Source organism: Marmota flaviventris, chromosome 4, assembly GCF_047511675.1.
Source record: "Marmota flaviventris isolate mMarFla1 chromosome 4, mMarFla1.hap1, whole genome shotgun sequence".
In the NCBI taxonomy this organism is placed as follows: Eukaryota; Metazoa; Chordata; class Mammalia; order Rodentia; family Sciuridae; genus Marmota; species Marmota flaviventris.
In genome coordinates, this window is record NC_092501.1 from 124,925,063 (window position 1) to 124,949,042 (window position 23,980).

At 46.5% G+C, this 23,980-nt stretch overlaps 1 long non-coding RNA gene across 1 annotated transcript; it reads right to left on the reverse strand.

Annotated features, from left to right (window-relative positions):
• Positions 1-14,497: 14,497 nt before the first annotated feature.
• On the reverse strand, positions 14,498-16,884 carry LOC114087485 (uncharacterized). The gene is made up of 3 exons (XR_003581833.2): positions 16,560-16,884; positions 15,494-15,617; positions 14,498-15,365 (listed from the first exon to the last, which is right to left on the reverse strand). It is a non-coding gene; the product is annotated as an uncharacterized lncRNA (long non-coding RNA).
• Between the last annotated feature and the right edge of the window lie 7,096 nt (positions 16,885-23,980).

Sequence of the window (23,980 nt, forward strand, 5' to 3'; positions counted from 1 at the left end):
TCCCCAGGCCCAGGAGGCTCTAGCACTTTCTCACCCCAAAGCCTGGCTTTTATTTTCCCTCTCGCCCTGAATGCTCCTTGCTGATCACTTCCCACCGTCAGGAGGGTCTGGGGCAAATGCAGCTATTTGGTGTGATTATTTGTTTTTCTTGATGCCAAGATGAAGTAGAAGTGCAATCCATGCAGCTACCATCAGCATGAGGGCCAGAGACAGTGCTGAGGACAGCTAGGGGCCAGCCCTGCTGGGGAACAACCCCTCCTGCAGGCCTCTTGTCAATCTTTATCTAGAAACCAGACAGAATTGTTTTTGTAAATATTAGTAAAAAAAAAAAAATCCCCCTGACAGCCTGGATTGTAAATCAACCTGAACAACGTGAGGGCCCAAATGGAGCCTGCTTCAAGTTGTAGGCTACAGGTGGAGGTCCTTGCTCATCTCAGAAGGAGCTGTCATAGGGAAGTCTTTTAGGGCCTGGAGTAACCCAGGCCCCATCCACCTTCAATTCTGCATGTGAAAAAGCAGCTCCCCTTCTGCAAAGGTGGGACAGATCCCAGATGATTTAGGGGAGGGCCGCTGGGTGGGGAGGACCAGGGCCGTGCCACATAGCAGCCTCCTAACTAGCCACAGGGGACCCACAGCTGCCTGCACCCCTCAGCCCCTGTGCCTGTTGCCAGGCAGATTCTCTGAGCGTGGTATGCTGAGGTACTACAGGGAATCAGGAAATTATTTTCTTTTACACAGTGGAGGTTGCGTTATTTAATTTTTAAAAATAAAACAGAGGTGCGGGATGTGAGCAGTCAGCTTTATGGGAGAGTCAGCAGGGAACTCTCTGGAGAGTCCAGCTTTCCTTCAATTGCAGGGGTTTCAAGAACCAGTTCTTTCTGCCTCTCACCTCCCCCTTCCCTTCCTCTCCTAAATCGCCCCCCTCTCTCTCTGTCTCTGCCTCAGTATGAAAAAGAAGCCGTGGCATGGCCATTGCTGTGTGTGCCAGGTCCTGTCCTGCAGTTTCCAGAACATTTAACCACCAAAACCTTATGGGGAAGGTTGTGTGTGTTTCTCTGCACCACATTCTCTTTCTCTCTTGCTGGCTCTGTTTCTCTCACATACACACACAAACACATACACCCTTCACCACACATTTTACACCTTCTCACACACACCTTGAAGCTCTCTTTCTCTCACACACACTCTCTCTCACACACACACACACAAACACACACACCCCTTCACCACACATTTCACAATTTCTCGCACACACCTTGAAGCTCTCTCTCTCTCACACACACTGTCTAGTCCACACTGAAGCAGACTCAGGAGTCCCCGCCTCCCAGCATGAGGCGCTCCATCCATCTATTCCTTCAAGCCTCCAGGCAGCTACTAGAGCTGGAGTGGCCTTAGGTGCCTGGGTCCTGAGACAGCCCTGAACCTGATGAAAGTTCATGGGAAGGAAAGTAGCCCTAACCCTGCACCTGCGCAGCAGACTGCCCACCAGGCAGGACCTCCAGCATCAAGGCCAGGTCTGAGTGAGGGTCTGCCCTCCTTCCTTCTGTCTTTGACCCGCTCTGACCTTTGAGGGGAAGGACAGACACAGGCAGGGCTGAGGGGAGAAGCAAAGAGGATACCTTTGTCTCCTGCAGCAGGGCCTGGTGGCGCTGACCTGCCACCAGGGAAGCCTGGATTCTGGTCCTGGCCCAGCCACCCAGGACACCTGGACATCTGGCAGCCTGTCTACTCCTGTGGATGAGGGTTCTCTCACAGGAAGGCGAATGAGGTCAGTTTTTATTTTAGAGGCAGAATCCCCCTCTCAAACAAAACCTGAGAAGCCCAATGTGTAAAAACACAGGAAAGCAGGAGGAGACGGGTGGGTTCCATGCAGCCCCCTCGCCGGGTTTCCCACAGCAGTGCAGTCTGCAGCCGACTATGCACCCAGACCGGCACGAGGGTACCTCCAGTGGAGAGGAGACAGGGACATGTGAGCAATCAGAAGTTTCCTTAACAAGTGGCACAATAAATAGTGAGACTCCAGCAAAGCACAGAGGATCAACCCAAGGAACAGGGACCTAAAATTGCTAATCTACTTCTGGGTATAGACCCTAAAGAATTCAAAGAGGGACTTGAATAGATACTTGTACAGCCATACTTATAGCAGCATGAGCCACAGTAGCCAAGGGGCGGAGCAGCTCAAGTGCCCATCAGTAATGAGTGGATGGAAAACAGAATGTGGTACATTCATACAAGGGAGTATCATTCCACTTTAAAAAGGAAGGAAGGGACTGGGGTTATGGCTCAGCAGTAGAGCGCTCACCTCACATGTGCAAGGCCCTGGGTTCGATCCTCAGCACTGCATAAAAATAAATAAATAAAGTGAAGATATTGTGTCCATCTACAACTAAAAATTGAATATTTAAAAAAAAAAGGAAGGAAATTCTGGCACATGCTGTGCACCATGCGTGAACCTGGGGGATATTATGCTAAGTGAAATAAGCCAATCACAAAAAAGATAAATATTGTGTGGTTCCTCTTATGAGATCACTCTAGCCATCTAGTTCATAGGGAGAAAGTAGAAGGGTGTTTACCAGGGGATGGGGGAGCCAGGAGTGGGGAGTTGTGGTTTTGTGGAGCAGAGTTTCAGTTTGGGATGATGAAAACATTCAGGAAGTAGATGGTGGCAATGGTTTCACAGCAGTGTTAACATGTTCAATGTCACTGTGCACTTAAATATGATTAAGATGGGAAGTTTTGTTGTGTACATTTTTACCACAATTAAAATGAATTTTTGTTTTAAATTCACAAGTTTACATATCAAAAAGGTAGCCAAAGTTTGGTGTGGGACTGGGTGGAGAGGGACAAGGGAGGCTGCTCACACACCTGTGGCTCAGGCTCTGGGCCTGCCTCCACCTCTGCATGTGACGCCCTCTCCAGGGTCCCCAGGCCTCTGCGTGCACCCTTCCTTTCAACAGACGCCTTCCCCCTCAGCATTTCCATGGCTCAAATCCACTCAGCTCTCTACTTAAATTTCACCTCCTGTAAAAGCCCTCACAGGCACACAAACAAAAATAGTGCCTATGTGTGCACACCCTTGGGTACACGGTAGCCCAACCAAGTCTTGCGTTCTGTGCAGCACTGACCACCATCTATATTGTCATACATATCTTTGCTTATTTGATTATTTTCTGCTTCTCTGGAACTTGGACACAGGACAAGGACTCTGTTTTGTCCACTGTTCTAGCGCTTGTGCCTGAAATAATCTAGGTGCGGTGTGAATTCAAGACTGACCAACTACTAAACAGGTGATCGGTGCAGCCCACCAAGGCTCCCTTCAGAGTTTGAGGTCAAAGCCCTGGCTGGTTCCATGGGTGCCTACCTAGGCTTGTCTTTTTTTGTATTTCTCTCTCTCAAGAACCTTGCAGGGAGGTACTGTTTGGTTGGGTTTATTTGCTCCAGAATGGCAGCTAAATAACACGCGTGACCCTTTTTTTTACTCTCTTAACTTAGTCTTACAGTTTGGAGATGGAGAGAATGACAGATGGTGGGTTAAGAGGGGAGATTCAATTTTAGAGAACACATAACTCAGTTTTTGAAATAGAGTTATACAATTTTTGAGGTGGACAGGACCACAGACTTGAACTGAATTTGAAACTTTGAGAGGCTATCTGGTTGCAGATAGAGTGCGTTCGTGGCCCTGGTGACGCAGACAGGCCTGCGGCGTTGTTCTGTGGGTTGAGTGCCACACATATATAACCAGGCACTCAGAAATATTTTTGCTGAGGAGTAGGAGCTGCTGGAGGCAGCGAGGACACAGTGGGGAGGGCTAGGAATCCTGAGGAAAGCACCTGAGGTTAACTGTTGTCTTCTGGCTTTCTCTGGAGCCTGATGGCCAGGTTGATACCTGGGGTCTGTGATTCCAAGACACTAACTTTTATGAACTTGAAGCTTAAAAATCACTCATATCAGCAGCATGTTTTAAGATCTAATCTCTCCCCTTTGAAATTAGGCTAAACTTCTAAAAATGTCAACTTTGAGAAGTAATTCTATGAAAGACATGGCAGAAGAGCATTTTCATCTGGTTTCTCAAGGCAGTGAAGCCAACCCCCATCACCGTTGTGACATTATTCCCTGCTCGTTCATCTTGCCTTGGAGTTCCCTGCTGGAATCCCACGATATCCAAAATGGAGAAAATGCCCAAGGTCATTAAGCCAACGCTTTTTGAGCTGTGGGTTACAATTGTTTCGTGGCCATGAAATCAATTTAGCAAACCATAATGAGAAGTTAATTTGAAAATCAAAATGAAGCAGAATTAAACAGAAAATATCACAGTGCATTGCACATAATCAAAGTAAGCATTGCTTCCCAAAATTTCTCTATAAGGTGTGTGTGTGTGTGCATGCCTGTGCGTGCACACACGTGCCCCTGTGGGTGTACTGCATTGCACTATGAGCTATGTGTCTTACTTACTGTGAGTCCTGGATAGAAAAAAAAATTTCTCCTAGTCCATTTTTCATATAGGGCTTAATACTATATCCAGTCAATGTTTAATCATTCCTTAATTCCTGAATTTATTAATTCCTGAATTTATTTATTATTGGAGGACACTGAACTAGGCCCTGGGGCAACAAAATTGAATAGAAGATTGTGTTTGGCAGGGGCCTGGCGGGAGCCAGGCAGCTCCTCCTAAGTGGGTTATATGTTGAGAATTCAATAAAGGAGCTATTTAGAAGGCGGGGGCATGGTACAGGGACATCTAAGGAGATGGGGCTGTGAACAGCAGAACAAGGTTGGAATGGGAGAGAGATGGAAGCAGCCCTCAGAATCCAACCTGTTTAGGGAGGGCTCGCTGCAGAGGAGCTCTTGCTTTCAGCCCAGGAAGGCAGCCAGCTCCCAGGAACCTGCAGGGAAGCAGCTGGGGGGACAAACAGCTCAGCTCTCCTCTCCCACCTATGAGCCACACTGGCCAAGCCCCACCAGAGGCCAGAAGGCTCAGGATCCCGGTGATGCAGTCTACCTAGGCCAGCAAGGGTAAGCAGGTCCGGGTGAATGTATGAACAGCACCTCTGCCTTCCCGTAACTTACATTGGATGGATGAGAAGACCCATCATCCAAAAACCACAGCTATATTGCTCATGCTGGAAGAGAGGAATTAATGGAGACTTCTGGAAGAAACTGGGTAGAAGCACAAGATTCTTCTCGAAGGCCAGAGAAAATTAAAGGAGACTCACAAGCAAGGAGACACAGTGACTTGCCCCCTACCCCCCTCAGCATCTTTTCCTCTGGGGAGATGCTTCCCCTGATTCCTTCCCTGGACATGGTTGCAGGTAAACCGTGCCTTGCTCTTCCTCACTTCGAGGTGTCCGTCAGCGTATGCTTCTATTTCTTGGCCACAGCCCCCAGAGTTCTCCCTAAGAATCTTTGGCTGGTGACAGAAATTGTTTCTTGCCTTTGAATCCAGGACACTGACAGAATGCAAAGTTAGAGCAATTGGTTGCCACTCTCAAAAATAATTGTAAATATTCTACTTAGAAAAAAAATTAGGACAGAGCAGAGATTCTTTTTTGCTGGGATGTGTTTTATCCAGTATGAGCTACTTTTTAAAAAAAAAATATTTATTTTTTAGTTATAGGTGGACACAATATCTATTTTATTTTTATGTGGTGCTGAGGATCGAACCCAGTACCTGATGCATACTAAGGCGAGCGCTCTACCTCTGAGCCGCAACACCAGCCCCATGAACTACTTTTTATTTCGGTATTATTGGTCAATTTTCTGATTCTATAACAAAATACCTGAAATAACTGAGGCTGAAATAACCAAGTTATGTAAAGAAAGGGCTTGTTTTAGTTCACGGCTTTGGTGGTCCTAGTCCATGTTAGTTTGCTGCATTTTGCTGTGTTGCTTTGGATCTGTGGTAAGGCAGCACATCATGGCAGGAACATGTGGCCGAGCAAAACCATTCACCTCATGTTCAGGAAGCCAAAGAGAGAAAGAGGAAGGAACCAGAGTCCCACAACCCCCTTTAAGGGCACGTCTCCAATCACCTAAGGACCTCCCACTAGTTCCTACCTTTTAAAGTTTCCACCACTTTCCCTGGTGTCCAAGCCTTTAACACATGGGCCTTGGGGGGATATTCAATATCAAACTCTGTCAGGCATGTCAGGTATTCATACCAGCACATTCTCCTTTTGCTTGAGTTTGAGTTGAATTTCTGTCCTAGCTCACCATGCAAAGGAAACTACAGGTACAAATGTGTGAATGTGGGAAAGTGCTTGGCATATTGAGGGACCTGCTGGGAATTCGACCTGGCCAGAGCCTAGAGCGCTTGTAAAGTGGGGGAAATGGGACAAGTCTCCAAGGGTGGGTGGGGTTGGGTCAGATCATGGAAGGCTGGGGTCAGATGGTGAATATATACTTTTTTTTTTTTTTTTTGGTACTGGAGATTGAACCCAGGGCACTTAACCACTGAACCGTATCCCTGGCCCTTTTTCTTCGTGTTGTTTTATTTTGAGACAGGTCTTACTAAGTTGTTTAGGGCCTCACTAAGTTGTTGAGGCTATCTTTGAACTTGAGATCATCCTGCCTCAGTTTCCCAAGCCACTGGGATTACAGACATGTGCCACCAAGCCAGCAATATTTATTAAGGCTTTTAACAAAAAGTGACATAGATATGCAGTTTACAAAGCTCACCCTGATAACTGTGAGATGGGTGGAGGTGAGCAGGTCTGGAGGAAGGCCTGTAGCAAAAGCCTAAGGGAAACAGAGAGCATCACAACTCAGCTGGGGCCAAGAGGGGTTGAGTGAAGTAAGAATTTAGAATACGTAGCAAAATTCTAGGTTGGGTGACAGTGTGCACAGGACACGAATGGAACCTTGCCTCAACCATTTTCCACATCTTATAACTTTGAGGACTCCTCCTTAGGCTCTGGGTTACTTTTTCATAGGCCAGTAAATATTTTTTACAAGTGAATAATTCTTTTTAAACTACTTGTGGGGCATGGTGGTGCACACCTGAAATTCCATCAAGTCCTGAGGTTGAATGAAGCAAGAGGATCCCAAATTTGAAGCCAGCTGGGAAACTTAGCAAGATCCTGTCTCAAAATATAATTTTTAAAAAATTAAATTTAAATTTAAAAAGGACTGGGGTTGTAGCCCAATGGTAAAGTACTCCTGGGGTCAATCCCCAGTACCAAAGCAAACAAACAAAACAGCATTTGAAATGTGGCCCTACATCTAACAAGCTTAATAGCTTAGTATATCTTCCCTACACCTGAAAACTGCATCTTTAAACCTTTGAATGTAATTTAATTCACCAAGTGAGTGAATTATGTGAAAATTCTGGAACAAGTGCTATAGAAGACACATGAAAAGAACATGCTTCCACTGTTTTCAAGTAGCTTAGCATCCAATGAGAGAGAGAGAGAGAGAGAGATCATTGAAGCAATCTCTATTTGTGAAATTTTGTGAACTGTCAGTGCCAGTGGTTGCTATGATCTTTCAAGGTTCTGGAAATATCTACTATGAGGTTCACCATTCCATCTTCCCAGCTCAGCATATCTGAAAGTTTTCACCGAGTGAACTTCTGATCTCCTGTTATCTGTCTGCACAGTGGGTAATTCAGGTCTAATCAGTGGCCCTTCACCTTTGTGACCCTTGTCCTAGAATATGTCTCCCAGATCTGCAGGCTGATACCATGTTTTGCTTTCTCTTTTCTGGGATTGACTTTGCATTTATTTCCAAAAATCTCACTACCTTTACAGATGTACCTTACAGGAAGTGGTCATAGAGAGCGGGCGTCCTCATATGCCCTTTGCAAGTTTTATTTTGTAAACCATCTTAAACTCACTGTTCCCCTCCCCTTCCCCTCTCCAGTAAACTCCCACTCACCTCTGATTGTCTCCAACTGTTTTCTTGGGTGAGTCCCGCCTTTCTGGCTTCTCTTAGATCACTATTTACTTGACCCAACTGGCCAGGCTGGGGCTGAGCAGTGTGTGCCCCACACCGTATGACAGATCTCGGCATGGAGAAAGCTGCTCAATTTCCCACTGTTTACTGAGCACCTGTCCTTTGTCACACGCTCAGGAGGGATGGAGCAGAGTTGGGGACTGGAGATATTAGACCAGCAGCCTCAGGCAGGCGTGGGGAGACAGAAGGTGGGCAGTACAGGATGCTTCCAGAGAGCAGTGCTGGCTAAGCCAGCCTTACCCAGGGGAGCTTCCTAGAGGAAGAGATGGGCAAGCTGAGCCCAGAAAGAGAGAGGGCCACTTATGGTGGGCCCAGCAAGGGAAAGCCTGGCCTCTCCAGGCTGCACAGGGTGTGAGGGCTGGTGAGAGAAGGAGGGTGTGTGAGGATGGGGAGCTAGGGTTTGATCGAAGAGCAATAGGAAACCAAGGGCAAATTTTAAGCCAGAAGTGATAATATCAGACTGATCTTTCTTTCTTTCATTGGCAGCTTGTGAGCTCAGATCTGAATCTGCAGCCCAGTGCCAGCGACTATTGAAGGCCATCAGCGTGCAGTTTAGAGACCCATTTCCCCTTCCTTCGTCCTCTTAATTCCTTTGCCCCAGTGTCCTCATTTAACAACCCTGGTTGTACTCTTGAGTCTCTGTGAGCCCCACCAAATGTAAATAAAGAAAACACGTTGGCAGACTTACTCTCAGAACAGACCCAAGTTACACATTTTTATCCCCATCTTATAGAGAAGGAAACTGGAGCTCAGAGAAATTGAGTGACCTGCCCACAGTCTTAGAGTCATTTCATGGATTATTGAAGCTGGTTCAATGTTCCCTTCCCCAACTGACTGTAACATAACAAGAGCAGAGCCCCCATCCGCTGCGGCCATAGGAGTGTGCCCCACCTCAGACTCAGGAGGCCAGGTCAGCGCGGCAGAATCGCTGACCAACCAACCCACTGGCTGCTAACTCTTGGAACCAGACTGCCCAATCCCAGGCTCAGCACCCTCCTCTCCACCACACTGTCTGCTCCCCGTCTGCCTTGGCTTCCTGTCCACCGTGGGCTTAGCCTCTTTCCTGCCTCCCACATCCATCATTTAACTTTCAAGTTTAACAGATAATTAAAGCTGGGCTAACACTTGGTTGCCTTTGGAACTAGACTTTTAGGACTGGAAGAAACCTGAGCGGAGTGTTGATTCTGGTCTGACCAAGTCATTTTACGGTGAACGAACTCAGTCACACAGCTGGTTAACAGCAAGCTCTGGACTCCACAGTGGACCAACATTTCTCATATACCTTCAAAATGTCCTGTAAGGTGTTCACTGGGTCACTTTGTTAATTGACAGACCTGAATAGTAAATTTTAATTTGGTTTTCTCATAAAACAAAACTGATTGATACATTTGGATACAGACCTGGTGAGGCTTTATTTTTAAAGGGGTTTTAAACTATAACACATAACCACCATTTGGCCCCAGGAATAGAGCGTGACAGCAGTCCTACCTGCCGGTGGATCCAGCAGTCCTCAGGCTTTTCCCTGTCCACCTGCAGCACTCTCCCTGGGCGTCTCATGCATCATGAGACCCCAACCATGAAGGGACCCAAATAGCCATAGCAATAGCTAACATGCATTGAGCACTCCCGGAGCCCCAAACCAACGGCCACCTGCAGAGGAGGAATCTCAAGCACAGGGAGATAATATAAATTCCCCAAGGTCACAACTAGTAGCGCTGGGCTGGCCCAAGTTCCCTGGCTCTGCATTAGGCCCCTTTACTAGGACAATATGGTCTGTAAAGCCCAGCTCTGGTTCAGAGTTCTCCCTCCCCAGCTCCACATCCCAATGACTAAGTCCTTCCTGCCCCCACCTCCAGGCTTTCCCATAACCAACTCAAAACTGAACTCAGCTCCTTGTCCCCAAACATGGAGGTTGCCTGGCACAGCATCAGTCGTGGCTGGTCCTCCGCTCCTCTCCTTACCCATCACATCCTACGTTTTATTCCTAAATGGCCACAGTTTTCCCAGTGCTCTTGGCATGGCCCCGCCTGAGGTCCCTAACCCACTTGGCCCACACATATCACCACAAGATTTCTCCAGGTGAGTCTGATCGCTTGCCATCAGCCTGCTCACCTCTCTTGGTGGCTCACCTTGCTAGCATGTTCTAGGGTAAGCAGATTTGGTATTGGCTGCAAGACCCAGTTCCCAGATCAGGCTGTCCTGTTTCCCCAGACTCTGCTCTGACAACTCTCTTCCTTCTGCTTAGAACCCCCTCCCCACCTCACTCCTCCCACAGAGCTGGTCACTTCCTTCTTGGCTCCCACACTGTCCCTTAAATTCACATTCCCCAAGCATTTTTTCTAGATTATAGTTGTTTACTTTTCTGTTTCCTCCTAGTCAGCAGCAGCTATTTTCTGACATTCAGAGCTACATAGTATATAGAACAGATAAAGAACTCACTAGTTACAGGTGGACAGGTGGAGTGAAGGGAGGAACAAGTGGCATTGTGATCCTTGATGTGATGTGTCCACTTGACTAGGCCAAGAGATGCCCAGGTAGCTGGTAAAACTGTATTTCTGGGGGCTGGGGTTGTAGCTCATTGGTAGAGCACCTGCCTAGTGTGTGTAAGGCGCTAGGTTCGATCCTCAGCACCACATAAAAATAAATAAATTAATAAAGGTATCATGTCCAACTACAACTAAGAAAAAAAAAAAAACAACTTTATTTCTGGGTGTGCCTGCGGGGGTCCTTCTGCAAGAGGTTAGCATTTGAACTGGGGAACTGAGAAAAGCTGATAGTCCTCCCACGGGCTGGCAGACATCATCCAATCCTCTGACAGCTGGAGTAGAACAAAAAAGCAGAGGAAGAAAGAATTCTCTCCCTTCTCTTTAGGGGGTATCCATTTTCTCCCACCTCGAGACATCAGAGCTCTTTTGGACTTGCCCTGAATCACACCACCAGCTTTCCTGGATCTCCAGCTTGTACCTCTGGGCCTCCATGATTGTTTAAGTCAATTCCCATGGTAAATCCCCTCTTAGAGATCTATGTTTCTCCTCCTGGGTGTGTTTATCTGGAGAATCCTAATATATGCATAAAAACTTGCCAATCAAGGTTAGCTCCGTACACATCAAACGGGCTCACTCCTGGGGGGCTTCAGCCCTGCCTAACCATCTGCAGTCACCCCTCTGTGAGTTCTTTGCTGTGCCCATGGCAACCCCTCCTGGACCAACTCCACCCTCTGCCTCCCAGCCCCACCCCATGGCAGCCTCCACTGAGCCCAGGACATGGGTTCCTCCCCCAACCTGCCCATCCATCTCGTCTAAAGGGGCTCCTTTAGCCAAATTGGGAAAAATAATTGAAATCTGCCTGTTCAGAGTGAGGCAGGAGGGCCCCAACAGTCCTAGAGGGAGCCACAAACAGTTTGCTCTCTCTCATGAGAGAGCAATATTAAAAAATATTTGTGGAGTGAAAGCATGAAGGTACTATAAATATTTACACTTGAGATTCAATCAGTCTCTGAAAGAAAAGGTTTGTAAGGCCAAAGCAAAGCATCAGGAATTCCAGACATGCTACGTTGGCAGATTCCAGAAGGCCACATTCTCAGCAACTCGAGCCTGAGTTCCTTGTCTGGATTTCTCTGGACCCTGCTGACCACCACTTAGAAGACCCGTCACCCCTGCTTCTTCCAGGTTTGAAGGTGGAGGTGAGTGCTCTAGTGTGGGGAAGGGGCCTGCAGTCAGCTGTCCATAAGCCCAGGAGACACCCGCCACTCCCCTGCCAGCCACCCAGGAATAATGGCAGCCTGGGATGAGCTCCCATAATTCACTGGGAGTGTGGGGCTGGGTGTAGACCCTGCTTAAATACCAGGCTTCCTGCTGTTACCTAGGGGAGGGCCCCAAGGTTATTTCCCCTCCAGACCTTCCCTTGATGCCCTTTCATATTCCTTCTTTCCCCTCCCTGCCTTCCTTCTTTCCTTCCCTCCTTCCTTCCTCCCCCCTCCTCTTTCTTTCTTCTTTTTGTTTTCTAAATTGTCCTCCTCGAATTCACACTGTTAAGAAATAGATGTGTGAATTGAGCTGGAATATCATGGAGAAATGATTTTTTTTTTTTTTTTGAAACAAATGCAGCTGTCCCTCTTTCAGACACAAGTTTACCATTTATGTTCTTGAAAATAATCTATGTTGCTAAATTATACATGTTCCCTGAAAGAACTTTAGAGAACTTAGAAAACAATTCCCAACAACAGCCTCCCGTGGAGGGGAGCACTGTTGCCATTTGTGCAGGTGCGGTGGGCTTTGTTTCTGAATATATGTTTCAGCTTTCCAATTCGCTCTAGTACTATAATAGACTTCTGGACCCTGGTAACCTTTGGTTTTGCTCTTTTTGCAATATATTGTGGGTGATTTGTTTATTGATTATTTTGAGTTGTTTTTCATTTTGTTTAAAACGCCAATTAATATTTTGTGCACATATTGTTTTGATAAACAAAATTATTTTCTGAAGAAAAACCTTCGGCAGCAGGGTTACTACATTTAAACATAAGTGCAGATTGAAGGCTTTGGGTCCACGTTGCCAAACTGCCCTGCAGAAATGTTGAGCCCAGTGCAGAAATGCCACGTGTTTCCAAACATTTCTCACCAATTCTCTGTTTTGTTGTTCCTTTGCCTCATTTCCAAATTGATACACAACCCAGAGGACAAAAGGATGAACAAAATCCTTCAGCTGCTGGGCATAGTGGTGCAGCCTGTAATCACAGCAGGGAAGGCTGAGACGGGAGGAACGGGAGTTCAAAGCTAGCTTCAGCCATTTAGTGAGATCCTGTGTCTAAATAAAACACAAAAAGGGCTGGGGATGTGGCTCAGTGGTCAAGTGCCCCTGAGTTCAATCCCTGGTACCAAAAAAGAAAAAGAAAAAAAAAAAATCCTTCAGCTGACTGCTGGTAGCTCAAGGTATTTACTCTCGGAGTTTCCTTGAGTTCTTGACAATGGGAGAGAGGCCTGCTTCTCATCAAGCAAGTCAGGAGCCTACCCAACCTGTCAGAGCGTCTGAGCCCAGTGGTTTTTCTGGAGGCAAATCTCGTATGGTCTCAGGCAAAGCAGACCAGTGTCTCCACCATTTCCTTCCGTATCTGATGGGCCAGAATGATCCTGAGCTCCAGCAACTTGACTTCCTCTACTGATCTGCCTGGGATGATTCTGCTGCAGGCTCAGCAGGGACCAGTCTCAGGTGTGTCACTTCCCTGGTGACCATGGCCTTTGCAATCAGATCAGGGGAGGATGCTGAGGAATGACCGTGCAGAAGTTCATGGCCGGGTTCAGTGGCTACATAGAGAATCCACACTTTGAACTCACTGATCTCTAATCGTCACTTGGCATCTCCTTCAGTAACAATGGCAGGCAACAAACCTTTGCAATGTCATCAGTTTCTGTGACTTTATTATTGGTAAAAATCATAGCTACTTTCAGATCTGTTATGATTGTGGCTGGTATTTTAAAAAGTCCTTAAGCTCATCGCTGGTTTGAAATTACAATGATCATTGAGGCTTGCTAACAAATCTTGTTATTAGTGTGGTAATACATGAGCATACCTATGACCATAGATAATTTTAAAAAATATTCTGATAATTGTATTTTAGCATAAACATTTTCTTTGTGATCCCATATACATTTAAAACTTTCTTCTGAGAGGGGTTCTTCAGACTTTACCAGCTGCCAAAGGAGTCCAAGGTGCGTGTACGTGCACATGCACGTGCACATACTCACAAACACACATACAAAAGATTAAAACCTTGGAAAAGAAAGCTAAATTATTTGGGGCTTTGCAGATGAGCCAAACCTTCTGGGTTTTGGTTTTGGTATTGAGGATTAAACTTGGGGGTACTGCTCTACCACTGAGCTATATCTCCAATCTTTTACTTTTTATTTTGAGACAGGGTGTCACTAAATTGCTTAGGGCCTCCCTCAGTCACAGAGGCTGGCCCCAAACTTGTGATCCTCCTGAATCAGCCTCCTGAGTCACTGGGATTACAAGTATGTGCCACCACACTAGACACAAAAGTTCTGTTTTCTAATCCCAGGGTTAAAAAGGTTTCCCTAAAGGTTTTAGAATAGAGATTATTTTGAATATTTTCTCATCTCCGTTTCTGTGTATTCAATCATTCATTCGATAGTTATTTAACAAACAAACAAAAAAAACGACACACCAAGGCAGCCTCATAAGACAATCACTGACTCTGCCAAGTGACAAAAGAGGGTTGAGTGGAACAGAGGAGCCACGGCTCCAAGAAACCAGAGCAATTGCAAATTCAGCTACTCATTGCTTTGAATCCAGATCTGCTCCCTCGCTGAAGTATGAAATTCCATCAGAATAATTAATGCTTTCCCCCATAGAGCTCTCGTCACTCTGTGACTCCCAATCTGGGCTGGCAAAATCCTCCTCATCCTATCTTGGATGCCTCTTCCCAGCTGGAGCTAATCCCAGTCCCCCACCCTCCCTCATAGATTTTAGCACTGTCACTTTTTTTTTTTTAAAGAGAGAGAGAGAGAGAGAGAATTTTTTAATATTTATTTTTTAGTTTTCGGCAGACACAGCATCTTTGTATGTGGTGCTGAGGATCGAACCCGGGCCGCACGCATGCCAGGCGAGCGCGCTACCGCTTGAGCCACATCCCCAGCCCCAGCACTGTCACTTTTGATTTGCGTTATTTACTGGAGTCTGGCTGCTGCTGGGATCCTGAGCTCTCATGCTGGGTTGTGGGGGGGATCTTGCCCATCCTGTGGCCCAGCGGGTCCTGGAGCTCTTCCTCCGCTTCTGAGCTGAGTGACTTAGGCAACTGGATTCCCTTTCTGTTGTCAGAGACTGTAATACGTGCTCGCTCCACCAAGACCTCTTTCTGGAGCTTTCTCCCATGTTTTCCACCCTGCAGCCCCAGGCCAGGGCCGCTGATCCAGGGCTTTGCTTCCCAAGCTGCTACTCACAGCCCCTCCTGGCCCACCTGTCCAGGCCTGGCATCCCTGTTCCCTGTGCTGACATGTCCTCTGCTGCTTAGTTCTGCTCATCTTTTCATGCCTGGTTCAAGAGGCTTCCCACACTTCAGGCAGAAATACCTCTTTCTTCTTTCCTTCCTTTCTTTTTTGTAGGATATCTGGGATTGAACTCAGGTGCACGTGATCACTGAGCCACATCCCCAGCCTTATTTTGTATTTTATTTAGAGACAGCGTCTCACTGAGAGAAATACCCCTTACTTTCTTCATGCCCCATGGTACACTTGATTCCAACAGCTATCTTTCTTCACTGGCCAGAAGTTCTTTAAAGGCAGGTACTGGCTGGGCGTGGTGGCACATGCCTATAATCCCAGTGGTTCGGGAGGCTGAGGCAGGAGGATCTCGAGTTCTGGGGATGTGGCTCACTGACCAAGCACACCTGGGTTCAATCCCTGGTACAAAAAAAAAAAAAAAAAGTCAGGTTCTGAGCCATATTCATATTTGTGGCATCAGCGCTTTGAAGTATTGTTGGCTGAATGAAGAAGTGGAGGAATGAGCGAAGGAAGGGGTGACTGGATACCTTTCCTTTCTTCTCCCCAGCTCTTTCCTTTCTCTTCTAATCAGTTCTGGGTCCAGGGCTGGCATGGACACTGACTTTGATCATGAATTAGTGACTTCATCCCCCGGGATTCAGGCTTCCCTCTCTGTAGGAAGAGATGGAACTAGAGTCTGCTTAGTGGCCTTCTCTTGTTCCTAGTGATGTGATTCTCTTGTGAGACTCGGAAGGTGTCCCTATTTGCTGGGACAGAAGTCTCCTGAGCCACACTCTTCGTCCCACTTAGCCACCCAGCACCCACTCCTGTATCTAGCTGGTGACTTGGCCCTCTCAATCCCACAACTTTCACGTCTCTAAATCCCATCCCACCTCCTTCTCTAGACCACTGCTGAAATCCAGGCCTCCATTTTCTCCCATTCGAGTCACTGATTATCTTCAGGACAGCCCAGAGGTCAGACCTGTTCTCCCAGCCCCCTGCTTTTTGGGAGGAGGAGGCAGAGGCATCTACAGATACTGCAAGGCTACTGGGAGGTCTGGATTTGCTATTGGAATCAAAAGTCCTTGAGTTCAAATACTTCCTTCTTCAGATCTTGTGTGTGATTCTCTTTTCTGATTTTCTCAGACTCCCTCCCAGACTTTGCCATCTGAACTTCCTGGGCAGGTCCCCACTTCCCTATTCACAGAGGCCAAGCTTATGAGGAGGAGGAGGAACGTCCAGTTTCCCAGCACCCGCAAGCCCATGTGTGTGGGCCCCGCCTTCGCTTCCTTGCCTTTGCTCTGAGAAGCTGCCAGTTCCTCCACCTGTGCTGTGGCTCTGGGTTCTTCTTGCTTCCTTGGGGACTGCCAGTTTTTATCTCTATGATCGATAAACATGTGCAGTGTCTCCTATCTTTAACCCTGCCCCCACCCCCTGTCCAGTTGTTCTCTTTTTCTCTTATAGCTGGCTTCTTTAGAATGTTGAATTCTCCTAACTCTCCCCGCCCATTCACTGTTCAGCCCCTTAGGTTTCTGCTCCAACTCATCTGAGCTCATCACATTTTCTGCTCCATGACCTCGGCACACACGCTCCTCAAGCGCGTCACCACGCTACCTGCCCGCTTCTCCTGGACATCTGTGGCTCCTGGGGCTGGCCTCTCCAGGCCATGACTGTCCTTGGCTGGTTCACTGCTCCGGCCAGCTTTGCCAGGGTTCCATCCTTGGCCTCTCCTGCTGGGCTGTACTTGTCCTGAGCCATGCATCTATCCTGGGGCTTCCCCGCCATGTGCAGTCATATGTTGCAGGGACGTTCTGAGAACAGAGAAAGGATCTCTCTATTCATTGGGAATCCTCTAGTTTGCGGGTCACAGCAAATCTACCAAGTTAAACCAGCTCAGAGACAAGAGCCACGTCCAGGACTTAGATCTCAGAAGACCGTAGGGATCAAATGATGTCACACGGTTCCATAGCTCAGCCCACAAAAATTGCTTTCAGTGCGGTTCCTGCAACGTCTCCCAGCTTTCTGCTCATGACTGCTCACTTTCACTTTCATGTTCCAACTGGCAATCCCAACAGAGGAGGGGACAGAAAGAGACTGGGGTCAGATCCTGAGTAACATGACTGAAGTTCACCCTGACTTGACTAGGCTGGGTCACTGTGGCCAAGTGCGTGTTAATCAGGGCCATTTCTGTTACCACACGGGTTTCCTAAAGGCAGGAGGGAGAAGGAACACTGGCAGTGACAGCATGTGGAACCGTAATACCTCTCTGTTTCACTCATCTTTTTTCACAGCTGTGACTGAAAGACCTGACCAGAACAATTTTAGAGCAGGAAAAGTTTATTTGGAGCTCAGGGTTTCAGAGGTCTCAATCCACAGAAGTCTGGCTCCATTTCTTGGGTGAGGCAGAACATCATGGCAGAAAAGAGTGGCAGAGGGAAGCAGCTCACATGATGATCAGAAGGGGGAGAGAGAGAGAGAGAGAAAGAGAGAGAGAGAGAGAGAGAGAGAGAGAGAGAGAGACCACTCACCAAATACAAAACGTATACCCCAAAGTCATGTCCCCAATGACCCACCTCCTCCAGCCACACCCTACCTGCCTTCAGTCACCACTCAGTTAATCCCATCAGGGGATTAATTCACTGTTGGGGTTAAGGTTCTCATAACCCATTATTTCTCCTCTGAATCTTCTTGCATTGTCTCACACATGAGCTTTTGGGGGACACCTCATATCCAAACCATAACACTCTCCCCAAATAAGCACAAGCTGAGACCAGAAATTCCCCTGTAAAGCTGTGTCTCTTCCTTCCCTCAGTCACCGACTTCTCAGATACTCATTCCTCCTTCCTCTGTTCCCCAAATATTTCGCTGTACCGTGTTCCTCATGTATTATAGTTATTCGTAATATATCTGCCTTGGCCGCTAGACAGGGCACCTCAAAAGCAGAAGTAAACTGCTTTCAGTTTTCACCCGTAACACCCAAGTGATTCCCTAAGCTTGGCACATTGTGGGTGCTTGATAAGTGTGGCCAGTGTCACAAATGAATAAACAGTAGTATTGTCTATAAAAACATTTAACTGGGTTTTCTGGGTCAAGTGGCTGTGATGTGGGAATAGGGAATGTAATTGTGTCGTCAGTGCTGTGGCTTTGTCTGGTACCCTGCTGGACAGAGAGAAGACGTACAATCTACCCTCATGCAGGATCTTCATCTGTGGATATTCTGACTCAATTTGAACCCACTCTTCCCTTTTTAGTTTCTTCAAGGACACAGAATTCTCTGGCCAAGTGACTCGCTAGCCTGGCGGGAGCTTGGGGCAGGATCCTGCCTATTGCTGTTTGCTGGAAGGGATGGGATTCACGTGCCAGCCCAGAATGGTGTCTCCATGTTCACTCCCTTTGGTGAGTGTGGAGACATGAAATTAGCTGGTTTTTGGAAAACAAGCTCAATGGCTACCTGGGCCAGGTATGGAACTGGATGAGAGGCGCGTGCTGGCAACTGTCAGTGTGGAGCCGTTGCAAGTGTGGTGGGGCTGCCGCAGCTGGATTGCCAAGCCTGGTCACGGTGAGTGAGCAGCAGTCATGACTCAGCAGCTGCTGACTGGAGGGGATACAGACTCTGGGATGCTAGGACTTGGAACAGTACTCCAGTTTCAGAAGGGACAGCACTAAGTCACTCTTTGAGAAAACATGTCTCTGACCAGTGGGCCTGGCGTGGCTTGAGGAGTACCAGACTGTGCCTCTGATCTCACCTGAAACTTTGCCAGTGGCATGTCTCAAAGTGAGCTACATTTTACAACTCAAGCAGGCTTAGTCTTGTTGGGAAAAGTATAAACGGCAGCCGCACCCCAGAGAAAAACCCCAACATGGTGCCTAAGGACCTCTTCTTCCTACCTTCCTCTTTTCTGCAGTGGCGCGACAAGTTCCCGTCCGTGGGAACTCTCCCATCAGCGCCGATTTCAAATCTCGATGGCGGGGAACCTTAGCCCCAATAAGAACTAATTCCTGGGCTCCGGAGCTGATATCTGGAAGAACTTGCCAATAAACGGGTGGCCTGCCATTTATCTAAGCCCTGCCATCTCCCCTTAGTTCTATATAAGCACACAGCCTTTTGCAATAAAATTGGAATTCTCCCCGTGAAGTGTCTTTGCGTGGGGAATTCTTTCAAGTCTCACTATATGGAAGAGTTTTTTTCTAAACACTTAGGAAAATAATTCGTACCACATAGTTGTTTTCAACAGCTATGCCCCGAACTATTCTTCCCATGAGTGGTTTTATAGTTTCTTCAAAGTCACCGTCAAGATTTACCCTTTTCATGTAGCTATTCATCTATTTACTGCACCCTGGCTCTGATATGCTCAATTTATGTTAATCTGTTGTTATATTGTTTCACGTATTCCCCATGTTTATGTACCAGTAAAGATGACAAGACTCAAAAATGCATGCCTAAAACATAATATGAATTTGCTTCTGGCTCTTGTATATCAGTCCAGAGTACATGCAGGTTGGGGAAATGGGGGAGGGTCTCTGTTCCAGTCAGTCATTCAGGGACCCAGGCTGATAAAGCTGTGACATCTTCCAACATGTGATTTTCAAAGTGGTTGCAGTTGTCTCCACCCAGCTGACTGGAGGGGAAAGAGAATGGAGGATTGCCCATGGGAAGTTTTTATGAACCAGGCCTGGAAATGAGAGGGCAGGATTTCTGCCCATCTTCCATTGGCTAGAATTTAATCACGTGGGCTCACCCAGCTGCAAGGGAATCTGGGAAATGCAGTCTGTGTGCCCAGGAAGAGGAGAATAATTTTTGGTAAATGCCGGACAGTCTCTGCCAGTGGATCAAAATAAATATTTCAGGGGCTGAGCTTGTAGCTCAATGGTACAGCGCTTGCCTAGCATGGGCTAGGCACTGGGTTCCAGCCTCAGCACCACAAAAAATATACTAAAATTAATAAATATTTCATCTTCTTGTCTTGACAGAACAAACTCCCTGTCTCAGGCAACAATCCGAAGCCCCATCCAACTTCTACACCAGGTCCAATTCTATACATGAGGCACAGGTATGGATGGGCTCCCCAAGGTTTGGAGATCTATGAACCGAGACAAATTATCTTCCTTTCCACTGACAATGCACAGTGGTGGGCACAGTAATTGCAGTGAAACTCCTTGGGAAGTGTGAGAGACATGCAGTAGGCCCCAGGCCGTGGCAGCTATGACGTCTTGCCAGGCAAGCACTGAGAAGGCTCCTTTAGCTTGGCAGTGGAGGATTTCTCTGATTTCATCCTGATTATTCTCTCTGCTAAGAAATCCCTGGCACATTGTTCTCCAAAGTTCCAGGCTCCCAGCTCTGTGAGAGAAGCTCTTCTTGTTCAGTATCTCCCCATGGCCACATATGAAAACGGTGTTGGGGAGAACTCTCTTTTGGGGTTGGACAGCTTTAGTGCTTCACCCACTTCCAGCTCCTGCAACTATGGAAGCCTAAGTGTCATCTGAAAATTCCAACAAGGTTTTGTTTTATTATTTAAGGCTCCATTGGCTTGTGTTTTCGTTGGTCGTAAAAGTTCCTTGAACACTTACTAGGCTTCTCCCTTATTTGTTTACAGTCAATTCACTGTGTCAGTACTAGGATGTAAAATATTTCCCTTCCCATGCCTATTTTATCTTTTTGTTAGTCTCTCTCCCCTACCACATCAGCTGAACGATGATCACTTAAAGGTCACCTGATGGCATGAATTGTCCAATCTTTGCTGAAGGGATGGAGCACTTTGCTTAATCAGAAAGACTTAATGAACATTTACTGATTTTTAGTCTTACTTCCAACTCTTTGGGGTTTGAAGCAGTAAGCTTTTCCAATACTGCACAGTCCCAAATTCCCACATCTTTTATTCCCTTTCTACTTACAAACTAATTCCTTTCTGAGTTCATCTTTTTCTTGAAAAACATAGAAGGGGTAAATAGTGAGTTTCTTGGCAAACAGGGAGGAGCAATAGGTCCCTCGCCCTGGCCTGTCAGAGCTACACAGTGACAAGGTACATGGTGGGGTTAGCCTTCTAAGTTCTCACAGATGAGAGTTTTTATAAAATGCTTTTTCCACTTCACAGTACGGATCTCAATGTCTTTGGCTTCCAATAGTTTCATCACCGCCCACCACCCAACCATTGTCAGTGTCACAGTGGCTTAAGTTTTTTGACAGTAGCACCCACCTTCAGGGCATTTAGAATCACTGAAGCAGATGATTCTAAAATGCCTAATGGTGGGAGCACCCTTGCTCATGGAACAGGGTTGCCTGATTCCAGGATAGTGGGGAAGGGCACCCTACTCCAGTCATTCTGGGACTCAGCTGACAAGGGCTCTGTTACTTCTGAGGTCACTTCATCCTCATCTGCCTGGTTCCAGGGTCTTGGGGAAGGAGAAGAGGCACAGCAGATCACCGAGTGTGGTTTTCATATGGGCCAACTCGGGATGGGTCACTTCAGTACTCACTAAATCATGGTTACACTTCACCCCATGGTGGGTGGGAGCTATAACTGTGTCCAAGTAGAAGAGGAAATGGGATCCAGGGTGGCCAACTTTGTCCAGTTTGCCTAGGACTTTCCTGGAGTAGGCACCAAAAGTCCTGGGCAAACCGGTGGAGTTGGTCACCCTAAAAGCCTCCATTGTATTCTTGGTCCTTGGAAAGTCACTGAGTCTTCCACTTTCTTGGTCACCTGGTCTACAGTGACTGCAAACCACATATTAGGGCATGAATTGAATGTGATTAGGAAGCAATGGGACACATTATTTTAATTGAAATATATGTTGTCCCTGGAAATTGGGGTGTGTGTGTGAGATGCAGCCTTGGGGTATCACATCAACTGTCTCTGCCCCTGAGTCAACTATAAAATGTAATGGCAGGGCCAGAGTACCATGAGGAAATGTGACCTATTCAGCGAAACTCTTAGAATTCAGAACTGTTTTGCCAAAGGGCTCACCTGAGAAGGAACAGCGCAGGGATGGCTCAGACATTATATCACATAAGGCAAATTTTGCTGGAAAACGAAACAAAAATTACCTCATTTGTCCTGCAGGCAGCTGCGTAGCTGTCCCTGAGACCTGCTCCCTCTACTTATCTCCAACACGTAGAAGGTATTCAGTAAATATTCTCTGAACAGACTAACACGTAGCTCACCAGCTAAAGCTGTGTCCACTTTCTCTAATCCAAAAGATTTTTCAGATTTGTTTTGTTTTGAGGTGAAAGGTGAGCTGCCACTTTAGGCAGAAGCTTGTTTCTTACAGATAGAAGGAAGATGGAAAGCAGGGGTGGAAATTTGTGACCTGTGGGCTGATCGGCTTAGGAGGTGTGCTTTTATTTGGTCTGCACAATGTTCAGAAGACAGTTATTTCCAGACAGAACCCTGAATTTCTACATCTTGAAAATTGAATGTTCTGGCAACAGGATGGTTGAATTCCCACACGGCAGCTGGATGGAACTGAGTGGCAGCTGAACCCATCAGAACGAGCACTCCCCTCCTCAGTTGCCAGTCACTGTACCTTCTGTGTCTTACCTCACTCACTCGGGGCTTTCTTGTCATATCTGGTAGACACTGGAGTCTGAAATAACTGGTTTAGCATGCTGATCTACCTTGGAATATCGTAGCAATTTTGCACATTTTTAGAGGCTCCTGAGTCTTCCAGTAGCTACTGATAGGATTCGATAACTGATCCTATAATTTCAGGCCTGCCTGGCATTCCATAGCACTATTTTATGTAGAACTTTTCTCCATTAAGAATTAATAATTTAAGACATATTTTCTTCACCGTTTACTTACTTCCACCAACATTATTTTCAAACATGGACAGTTCCCAGTTAATCCCTTCTCTAATGCACATCAATCAAACAGCTGTCATTTGGCATCATTTCTTAGATACAGAAGAAATGGTGCATTCTGCCCACATTCTCCAAGGAACATTTTCTTCCTATGCGCATTTTCATAATAAAGTTTAAACAGCCACTACTATCATCAAATGCTAAATCAAAAAGCTCTCAGAAAAATCAAGCTGCAATAGCTTTACTCCTAAGAAAAATATAAAATTAAATACATAGCTGGACACACCTGTAATCCCAGCTACTCGGGAGGCTGAGGCAAGAGGATCACAACTCAGTGAGACCTTGTTTCAAAATAAGTTTTTTTTTTTTTTTTTTTAAACTGGGATGTAGTTCAGGGGGGGAGAACACTGTCCCAGCAGCAAGGCCCTGGGTTCACTGCCAGTACACACACACACAGCCATGTACACACAACTATGAACAAGAGAATGAATAACTCAAAAGCAACAGCTGACACTGTTTGGAGGGTTGCTTTGAACCCATTTCTGTGCTTTCAACCTTCTGATATTTGCCTTACGAAACTCCTATGGAGACGGAAGGTCCCCATTTGAGGCATGAGGCCACAGATGCCAACAAGTAACTTGCCCATGGTCACTTAATTAGTAACAGACAAAACTAGTATTAAAACCAAATTAATTTGGTCTAAGAAATTAAATGAACAAACACACACATCACACATACACCCTCCTCCCAAAGTTAGAATAAAATCAAGTCACAGTGGAAAGCAGAAGTTCAAAGCATATAGGACAGGATGTAATCTGATCCAGTCCTTTTACAGAGGAGAAATCAGGCCTGAGGGGTTCTGAACTTCCTCCTGCACGCAGAGTCTCTTAGCTCCCGGTGCTTGTTCCTCCCTGACACCAGTGCAGGTACCCTGCCGCACATTTCAAACCCTGTTACCTAAGAGGGAGAGGAAACTTCATTTTCTCTGGCTCTGTTTCTAATTCTGCCACTATTGCTGTCTGAATGGAGCTGAAGTTAACATCTAAAAGCAGTCATGTTGTCAGGCCCCGCAGCTTCAATTACTTGTTTTACACATTTTATACACGTAAGGACCAGCGGTGTCTGTATTGAAATTCATTTTCATTTCTAATTTTAGTTATAATTAACTTTTATACATTTCTTGCATAATTTAAAAACTGATTCTGGCATGGCATATTCATCACAAAATGAAGAGTAA